Raw genomic sequence first — 10,389 nt, 5'->3', positions numbered from 1 at the left:
GCTTTTTTTTTAATACTAATTAATGTATTAGGTTATTAAATAGATACATATATATATATTCTGATATACAACAATCAGGTGTAATCTGGAAATCCTTAAGATACTGCTGTTATTTATATTTTAATGATGACAGAATTTTCTATCATATTATTTATGTCATCTCTTTGCAAAGAGGAAAATACTAGCTTAGCTTCTCTCTTAAGTAAGAAATGTTCCTCCTGCCTTTCTAACTTATTCAGTGACATTACAGTGTTTATGTTTTGTTCTCCATTCTTTTCCTAATAATTCTTTGTATTCTGAGTGTGTTTTGATCACAACAGAGTACTATGCTTATGATTCCAGATGATTATCCAAAAAGATTATGTTATCTCCCTTGAAAAGAACAGTTAATTTTAAAGCCTATTATTGTAAATACATAATTAAGATGTTAGAGAGGGTTTTCCATTCAATTATTCTATGCATACTTATGTATTTTTCAATATTAGAATTTTAGCAGTTGTGAATCTGACTTCAGAGGTGGCCCTGCTTTGAGAAGAGGGTTGGACTAGATGATCTCCAGAGGTCCATTTCAACCCAGGATGTTCTGAGTCTATGATTTTATTGCCCAATGAATTGTGTTAGAATCCAACTTGTCTAACTTCAGATATACATGAGATGAGCACCTATGTCTGGTATCTATATCTAGCTTTCTAGGCAATGGGAAGATTCAATATGGTTCAGATTTCTTAGCATAAGTATCCAGCGCCATTGTGACACCCTATATTATCTGAAGCATCCACACTTTGCTGGCAGAACTGTCACAGGACCTGAGACAGATCTGCTGGAGTTGGAAACCAGGTGCAATATCTCTGGCATCTCACAGCCAGGCAGTAAACAGCTATTCTGAGGGAAATTAATATATGGTATAAGCACCAACTTATTTTAAATATCTGCATCATGGTGAAATGAATCAATCTTAGAGACGTACTTTCTTTCCAGAAAGTATGAAAGGAATGTTGACTACCTTAGATCATAGCTGATTATACTGCAGAACTGCTTCGGTTTTGGTGAGACCAGTCCACTGAGGTTTTCATGAGAATATCTGATAGCCCTTCACAGTCAGCTCAGATTCTAAAATTATTCTTCTAAATTATTTTACATCTCCAGCCAACTTTCAGTACAGTGAAAAGCATAACCCAAGACAGACTATCTCAGAGCTTTTTTGTTAACTTTCTTTTGCTAGGAAAACTAACCAGTTGTTTCTATACTTTCGTATTTTAACAGGTCATTACCATATGAAGAGTAGCTCTTAGCTGACAGTGATTACATTCTTTGAACACTTCTGATGAACAATTTTTTGAGGACATAAAAAAATACAATTATTTAACAAGATTAGTTCATTGTAGCCCATCTGCTCCTTGACTTCTCAAAAATTCTTTAATAGTTTCTGTAGAGGGAAGTTATTCCTTAAGAATCTATATCAATCTTCTTCAATACAACAACTTTGTCTATGTCTGTATTTACTTTATTATGTATTATATTTTCTACAGATTCACACAATTCAAAGTTCAGACTTACTGGCCTGTAGTGCCCCAGGTTATCTTTATAATCCTTTAAAAAAATGCTGACAATTTTCTTTGATTCCTCTCATAATTAAGTTGTTTTAACAAATACTCTGACATATTTTTCCACCAAATGTTACCATTTTATATGCTCAGCTGATCCTATTTTAGTATCTTCTTAATTTCTTTTCCCTTTTAGAGCTAAGTAACATTTATCTTTAGATGCTTTTATTCTTTGCTCTTTTTTTCCATCTTTTTACCTTCCACAAATAGGTTTAATCTGGTAACACAATGATATTGTGTAAAAAATGGCATTATATTATTTACATCCTGCACCTTGTTTTGTACATTCAAGAGCTGCTTTTGGTCTGACTCTCTTCCAGAAGTCAATTATTCTGAGGAAATAAATGTGAAGAAACTTTGTACAATTATCCTCCTGACATTTTCTCAGGCTATTGGAGGGTATTAGAAAAATTCCAGCTGTATGAAGGCTCCATAGCCTAAGTGTAGACTAATGGGAACGTGCATCTAGTCTTCTGTCAATCACCAAGAATAGAGTCCTGGCTCATAAACACTATAGTCCCTTGTAATGTGTGCATGTCATCTTTCCTATGGGAATTAAGGCACAAACACAGAATACTTTCAGGGTATATCTTGTACTGAAATGGACCTGGATCTCACCCTAAAATAAAATCAGGACAGAAATGGAATATGCATCCAGACTGTACAGGTATATGGAAGGAGAAACATTCTGTTCCCTTAATCTGGTCAAGGACCAGAAGGGGATAATATGAAAAGGAGGACGCTATGAGCAAGAATAGACAGGAATACAAACCTGACCTATAAATAGTAAGGGAGGAAGTAACAGGAGAACCAAACCTGGTCAGTCACACTAATTAGTAAGAGTGGGTGGAAAGTAGTAATGTTTATTCCAGTAAGATTACCTAATGGATGACTTTGCCAGGTGTTATACAAAGGAAAAGTGGGAAGCTGTAAACAAAACAGAGACACTAATGTGACAAACAAACATGATGGAGACAAAGACAAGAGACAATCACATTAATTGATGTGTTATCAAGAAACTGCAGGCAAACTGGGACTTTGTATCTGATAAAGATACAAAGCCCCAAGGGCCCAGAATATTGGAGGAGGTTGGTGGGACTGTGCCAACTGATGAAGGGATGTACAGGGGAAGGGGGGGGCAGGGAGGAAGTGAGAGGGCGTAGGCAGAAAGGGGTATAAAAGGTGCTGGTCACATGTTAAAAGGATGGGTCAGTACATTTGCCTGGCTGAGCCCTGTGCCACCTTTGCTGCATGGCTGTCTTCCATTCAACTTGCTGTCCACCAGGACCCCTAGGTCCTCCTCTTCTAGGCTACTTTCCAGCTAGTAGGCCCTCAACCTGTCATGGTGCATAGTCCTACCCAGGGGCAGGACTTTGCATTTGCACTTGTTGAATTTCATTATATTCCTATTGGCTGATTTCTCCAACCTGTCAAGGTTCCTTTAAATGGCAGCACACCTATACAGTGTATCAACCACTCCTCCCAGTTTTGTGTTGTCTGCTAACTTGCTGAGGGTGCACTCAGCCTGTTACCTGCTGACCCATTTCTCCAGCCTGTTGTGGTCCCTCTGAATGGCAGCAGAACCCACCAGTGCACCAATCACTCCTCCCACTTTTGAATTATCTACAAACCTGCTGAAGGTGCACTCTGTCCCGTTATCTGGGTCATTAATGAAGATGGTGAGCAGTTTTGGCTCCAGTATTAATGCCTGGGGTACACCACTTAGTGACTGGCCTCAGCTGGATTTGGCGCTGCTGCTGACCACCCTTCGAGCCTGCAGTTCATCCACTTTTCAGTCTGCCACACTGTTCATTTATCTCTTCTATGCTTCATCAGTTTATCTATAAGGATGTTATGGATGTTCAGCCTTACTGAAGCTGAAATAAAGAACATCCATTCCTCTCCCCTCGAAGACTGAGCCAGTCACCTCATCATAGGAGCCATTGGGTTGATTGGACATGACTTGCTCTTCATAAATCATACTGACAGGTCTCCATCACCCTTTTGTCATTCATGTGTCTGTAAATGGTTTTCAGGACTATTAACTCCATTACCTTCCCAAGGATCAGAGTGAGGATGACTTTCCTGCCATTCCCTGGATCTTCCTTCTTGCCTTTCCTTTCTTGAAGAAAGGAATGATACTTGCTTTCTTTCATCCTTTAGGAACCTCCCCGATTTGCCATGACCTTTCAAAGATAATCAAGAGTGCTCTCTTAATGACATCAAGCAGCTTGCTCAGTACTTGTGGGTGCATTCCATCAGGTCCTATGGACTTGTGTGTAACCAATTTGTTTAAATGTCCGCTAGCCTAATCATTCTCTACTGAGAGTGAGTCTTCCTTGCTTCAGATTTTCCCTTGGGTCTCAGAGGCCTGGTACTCCTGAAGGATAGTCTTACCAGTAAGGAGCAAGTTCATCTTTTCTTCATGAAAGCATTGCACACATTAATATTTTCCATATCCTTTGTCACTAGATCCCCTGCTCTATTCAGCAGAGGGAACCATACTTTTGCTAGGTTTTATTTTGCTTGTCTTGCATATACAAGTTAATAATATGCTGACTTTTTTGGTGCAACTGATGGAAACTGTTCCCTGTTAAAGTACCAAGAAATGTTTTCAGAGCTGGGAGGCGAATGAAAAACTATTGGTTTTTTTGTGCTTCATTAGATTTCATTCAGAGTCTTCACATCATATTAGATCTGTTTGTTTTTATGAAAAGTGATTTTGCTCACAAATATTTGATGTACATTTAAAATGATAAAAGTATACACAGTCAGTGATAAACATGATTGGGGAGATTTCTTTAAATAGGGAGAAGACACTAAGAGGATATGATCAGGGCATCTGTGTCTATTTAGTTACATTCATATCAACGAGACACATTGTCACATCATGTAGGCAGTTGCAGAATATGTCTGTGTAATACATTCCCTACTAGGAAGTAAAATAAATTGAATAGAAGGGAAGAAAAAAATAAGAGGATTGAAGAAGAATAGAGGGTGGATTTTTTTTTTGTTTATTTTATCTTATTTCTAGCCTACTTTGTTTTTTAGACAATTTCCTGAAAACATGTTTATGAAATTCATTGTACTTCTTACAGCTTAAATTTAGAAAATTACCTTTATCTCATTTATTGTGAACTATAAACAAAATGAGCTTTGTCATGTAAACAGTTATACTTTATAAAAGAACCTTCTAAAATTACTTTTAAGTGCAATGAATGGATGATTTGAATTGAGTTTCCTTTTTGTAAGAAAAAAAATTATTGTGGTAGCATAGCTTAATTTCAAATCTTGTTCCCAAAGGAAAATTACAAATACCTTGACTTTAATAAAGGAGATTATGACTTCAGATGCATTGCATTTCTTTGTTTTGTTTTCCTTTTAGAAAATTTTTTACCAATTCTGAAGGACTAAGGTGACTAAGGATACAGTTCAACCAACATAAATTCAGACATCTCTAATGGAGCTGTCTAGAATTCTGAAATACTATCACAGTAAATGGGGAGGTACAGGCCATTTTAAGAAACAATTTGGATGACCATATGTACAAATCTAATTTAGAATGAGATGAGTCATGCCCTAGAAGAGCTTATCTCCTTTTATGCACTCTAAATGTATTCTGGGATACTTTATTCAAAATCAGAGAATTATAGAATATCCTGAGTTGGAAGGTACCCAAGAAGATCACTGGGTCCAAATCCTGACTTCACGCAGGGCAAACTAAAAGTTAAATTATATAGCTAAGAGCATTGCCCATATACTTCTCAAACAGTCACAGGCTTGGAGCCATGACCACTTTCCTGGGGAGCTTGTTCTGGTGCTTAACCACTGTCATGATTTAAACCCAGCAGGCAACTAAGTACCACAGAGCTGCTTGTTTACTCTCCCCCACCCCCGGTGGGATGGGGGAAAGAATCAGAAAAAAAAAAAAAAAAAAAAAGTAAAACCCATGGGATTAGATAAATACACTTTAATGGAACAGCAGAGGAAAATAATAATAATGATAACAATAATGATAACAATAAAACAATAGCAATAAGAATAACAGTAATAGAATATACAAAACAAGTGATGCACAATGCAATTGCTCACCACCCACTGACTGATTCCCAGCCCATCCCCAAGCAGTGATTGATGCCCCCTGCCCAACTCCCTCCAGTTTATATACTGAGCATGGCATCCTATGGTATGGAATAGCCCTTTGGGGTCAGTTTGGGTCAGCTGTCCTGGCTGTGCCCTCTCCCAGCTTCCTGTGCACCTGGCAGATCATGGGAAGCTGAAAACATCCTTGACTAGTGTAAGCACTACTACTTAGCAACAACTAAACCGTTAGTGTGTTACCAACATTCTTCTCATACTAAATCCAAAACACAGCACTATGCCAGCTACTAGGAAGAAAATTAACACTATCCCAGCTGAAACCAGGACAACCACCCTCTCGATGAAGAACTTTTTCCTAATATCTAATCTGAACTTCCAGTGTTTCAGCTGTAAGCCATTCCTTTGTGTCTTATCACCAGACACCAGAGAGAAGAGGTCAGCACCTCCTTCTCTGCTCCTCCTCATGAGGAAGTTGTAGGCATCAATAAGGTCATCCCTCAGCCTCCTCTTCTCTAAGCTGAATAAACCAAGTGACCTCAGCCGCTCCTCATAAGTCATGCCCTCTAACCCTTTCACCATCTTTGTTGTCCTCCTTTGGACACATTTTATATTTTTATATCCTTCTTACATTCAGAAGCTCAAAACCACACACAGCACTAGAGATGAGGCTGCATCAGTGTTGAGTACAGTTGTACAATCCTTTTGACTGTGTGTAATGCCTCCCAGGATACAGTTGGCTCTTTTGGTCTCTAGGGCATATGGTTGACTCATATTAAGCTTACCATCAACCAAACCCCCCAGATCCCTTTCTGAAGGTCTGCACTCCCCAATTTTTGGGCCTGTTTGTCTGCTATATGATAATCCCAGTTAACATCTAGGAAGTTGAAGGACAATAGCAACTGATCTAAAGATTTCTTTTAATTTCTTATATAATAATACATCCATGTCATCAGCCTGGATGGTGATCTACATTAGACTCCTACAGTAAGATCTGCTTTATTAGCTTTTCCCCTAATTCTTACCCAGAGGCTCTAAACCATGTCATTCCTAACTGCAAGTGCCGTATAGTCTAACCCCTCCTCTACATGCTGCACTATCCTTCTGCCTTGCCTGTCCTGGCTATCTCTTGCAAAGAGCCTATAATCATCCACTGAGTGAAAGAACTCTTGTTAGATTAAGTAAAGATGTACAGTTATTTCACATAAATCTTATCTTGGATAACTTGGGTACATACTAATTTTCACTGGAAGTTGAAATGTTAAAATCTGTAGACACTTTTCAGAAATGCAGTCTTACAATTATCCTAGGTCAATATTAATCTATAACAAAATTTGGCCTCCATAATAGAATTTATTATTTCTTTACCTGTAAATAAAAAATAAATTAAGTTCCCTAAAAGGCAGTAAAAGGGCGCTTCTGAAATCAGATGAGATTTATCTATGTCTTTTCTATTGTTACAGTAGGGCAGTTACACATTAAACAGATAATATAATTCAGATGTATTTTTTAAGCATAATATACAAACCATGTGTAATTTTACAGATTATATGTTCCATCATAATCACACAGCCATAAATATACAAGTCTTGAAGGTACTTTCAGAAAACATCAAGTCCATCACTTTTTGAGGAAGGATAAGTATACTTGGCTTTTGTTTGTTTAACCCACTCTTAATATTCAGAGAGGGAGAACTCAATAACTTCTAGTGCTTCATGATCCTTGTATTTAGAAAATATTTTGCTTTCATTTTCCCTGCCCCATAATATCTTAATAACCGAAATTACTGAAGAGAATAATTGTGTCCCCAGTCTCCCTGTAACATTTTTCTCTTTGTTTGAGTCTTTCTAGATCTTCTCTTATCTTATAGGTATGTCTGTTTTCTTCAGCCTCTACTTAATTAATTTTGTTGCTTTCCTCCAGACCTCTAATATTTTTCTTAAGAGTTGGTGCCTGAAAGTCAACATAATAGCGTATCTTCCTTCCTGAATATCTTCACAATTAGGGAAATTGGGGGAATAGGAGAGGAAAGGGCTGGTTTATTAATTTAAGAACCTATTTTTACATTCTTATAAAACACGTTTTATTAAAACCGCAGTCTTGCCAACATCAGATAGTAGAAAACTATTTTTCTTTTACTATTACTACTTACTATTTTTTCCTGACATGCAACAATCTTATTAGTCTGTCTCAGAATGATATTTACTTTATCTGTTCAAAACTAGTTTTCAGTTCTTTATAACCTCCATATTTTTCTCTGCAACACTGATGCTTAGCCATTTTTTCCTCATTTTGTACCTATGTATTGGATTTCTCCTCTCAAGTACTTTATTGAATGTAATCCTATTGATTTGGGGCTAGACATCCAAAACATAGATAAAATTCTGATGTCGTCTTTTTAAGTGTTTTTAACCTCCTCAGTTTTGGGGTCATACACAGTTTTCCTAAGTGCAATTTCTAACAATCAGCTAAGTAAATAATTAAAAAGTTGAGTAGTAGTAATCTCATGACAGATATCTACAGGACCTCAATTGAAATGCGTTACCAATTAGATAGCAAATCATATTTAAACTCTTACATTGATAATAATTTCCTGTAATAATTATGCATAGGTAAGGTGTTTTCTGTGAAGATAACAACTTCATCAGTAGGGAAGCTGGGTAGAAAGGGAAGATAAAGGAAAGCTTTGTTATGAGTTTTGTGACCTAATTTTCTATCCACACAAAATAGTGGCCAAATTTAGAGAAAATATCCCAAATTTAGAGAAAGTTATCAAGTGGCTGGAGGCAGAGAAGGAAGTTAGTATACCTTTTTTTATTTAAATTTAGTATGGGCTATAAAAGTAGGAATAAGTTAGAGTCCTTTCCAGAGTTGCCTTCATAGTTAGACACAAGAAAAAGCAACCTTTTGTATCTGAATGTAACATGCATAAGTCCTACTTACACAACTTTTGCATATTGAAGTTGTGTCTTGCCTAGGATTCACTGTTATAATAGCTACGTTTTGCCGATTTCTCCGATATTATTAGCTCTGCCTGAAATTAGTGTTTTAAATCTCATTTGAGAAAGCCTAATACAGTCATGCTCATATTAGTTACTATAATAGATATAATTTATATCTTTCCTACCTATCAAGTTAATTAATTATCTGTATCAGTGATCTGATTACTGATGATCTACTATGTGTAGAAGGAAATACTGAATTTTACATTTAGGAAAGAATTTTCTTTCTGTAAAAAAGGGAGAAAAGTTTGCACTTGCATTGTTTTCTTTTTGCTCTTCAGGAGTTGGTATCCACAAACTTCATTAAATACGTTTATCTACCATTATGCACATATATTTCCAAACTTGTATATACACTTAACAGTCACATGTTCAGACAAGACAAAACACAAAGCCTTGTATGACAGAGATAAAAGTTAGGACACTGATGCAAAGCACTAAGTAAGCTAAATAAACAGACAGCTCATTTTCTGAGAGGAAGGAAAGTTGTCCTTAACATTAGGTAAAATATGAAGTTTCAATATCAACCCTTTCCAAATAAAACAGGTGAAATTTTATAATAGTGGGTGATTAGATCAATGACAGACTGAAAAATGACTAAAATAACTTTAGGCTATGTGATACTGCCAAATCACAATCATAATCACTGCTATCACTGCCATCAAAGAGAAGCGTGCTATGTATATATAATTATACACATACCTTTGTTTTCTGATACAACAATCTTAGAAGGACAATGGGACAGATTTTTAAGGCATTTAGATAGCTGTTGCCTACCTTTCATTGAATGCAATGACTAAAAACCTTTAATGAAACTGCGTTATGAAGTATGCTAAGAATCCTGTAAAATACAAAGTACATTTTTTTGGTGAAGATTTTTTGAGATTCATTAAATAATGCTTACCTTAATAACCTATCAAGGAAACATGGCAACTTATATAAATCCTGAAAATGTGAGGGGATTTGAAAAGGAAGAAAATGATCCCTAGTTCATCTCTGGGCTCATCAGTCAGCTCATTTGTGCATCTCATCTCCTGCGTGCTGAAATTTATTAATGTACTTCTAGTTTAAACAGCGTCTACTCATCAGAAGAATATATTAGGAAGCATGAAATTACTCTTTTCTGTTCTTTGCTCTTCGGTGTCAGCTGCAAGCTCAGTTCATAACAGAAGCAGGACATAGAGAAATCAAGAGTACTGCTAAAGCCAAAGCCTTATATGGTCAGAGCCTTGTATTTCTAATGTTGTTAAAAGTTCACTGAGAACAGTTTTGGATTTTTGTGCATGTGCTTAACAAATTACTCTCTTTAATAACTTCCCACTCTTAACAGCATGTGAGGAGGATCTTAGCTGAGAGAGGTTCCTGCCTGTCTTTAGCAAAGGTTAAAACACTTATTAGAAGTTTCATTGACAAAAGAGCTATACAGCAACAAAAGGTAAGATGTCTTGCATAACAATGGACTTTTGCCTTGTCACTAGTGCACTCCTGCAGGATTCTTCCACTCCACCATCAGTTAAGAACAAGGTCTAGCAGCAGAAAGAAAATTTTACCTTGCAGGAAGAACAGTAAAGATGGCTTCCTCCTGCTGTGCCTGTACTATAGGTTAACTTTTTTTTGTTTTTCTCGTATCAAGATAGGACAAAATGTTATCAAGTGCAGCCCAAGTGCAGCTCAAAAGAGAACAA

The sequence above is a fragment of the Egretta garzetta genome, unplaced genomic scaffold (genome assembly GCF_000687185.1).
Source record: "Egretta garzetta isolate BGI_Z169 unplaced genomic scaffold, ASM68718v1 scaffold150, whole genome shotgun sequence".
In the NCBI taxonomy this organism is placed as follows: domain Eukaryota; kingdom Metazoa; phylum Chordata; class Aves; order Pelecaniformes; family Ardeidae; genus Egretta; species Egretta garzetta.
This window is presented reverse-complemented; position numbering follows the sequence as displayed.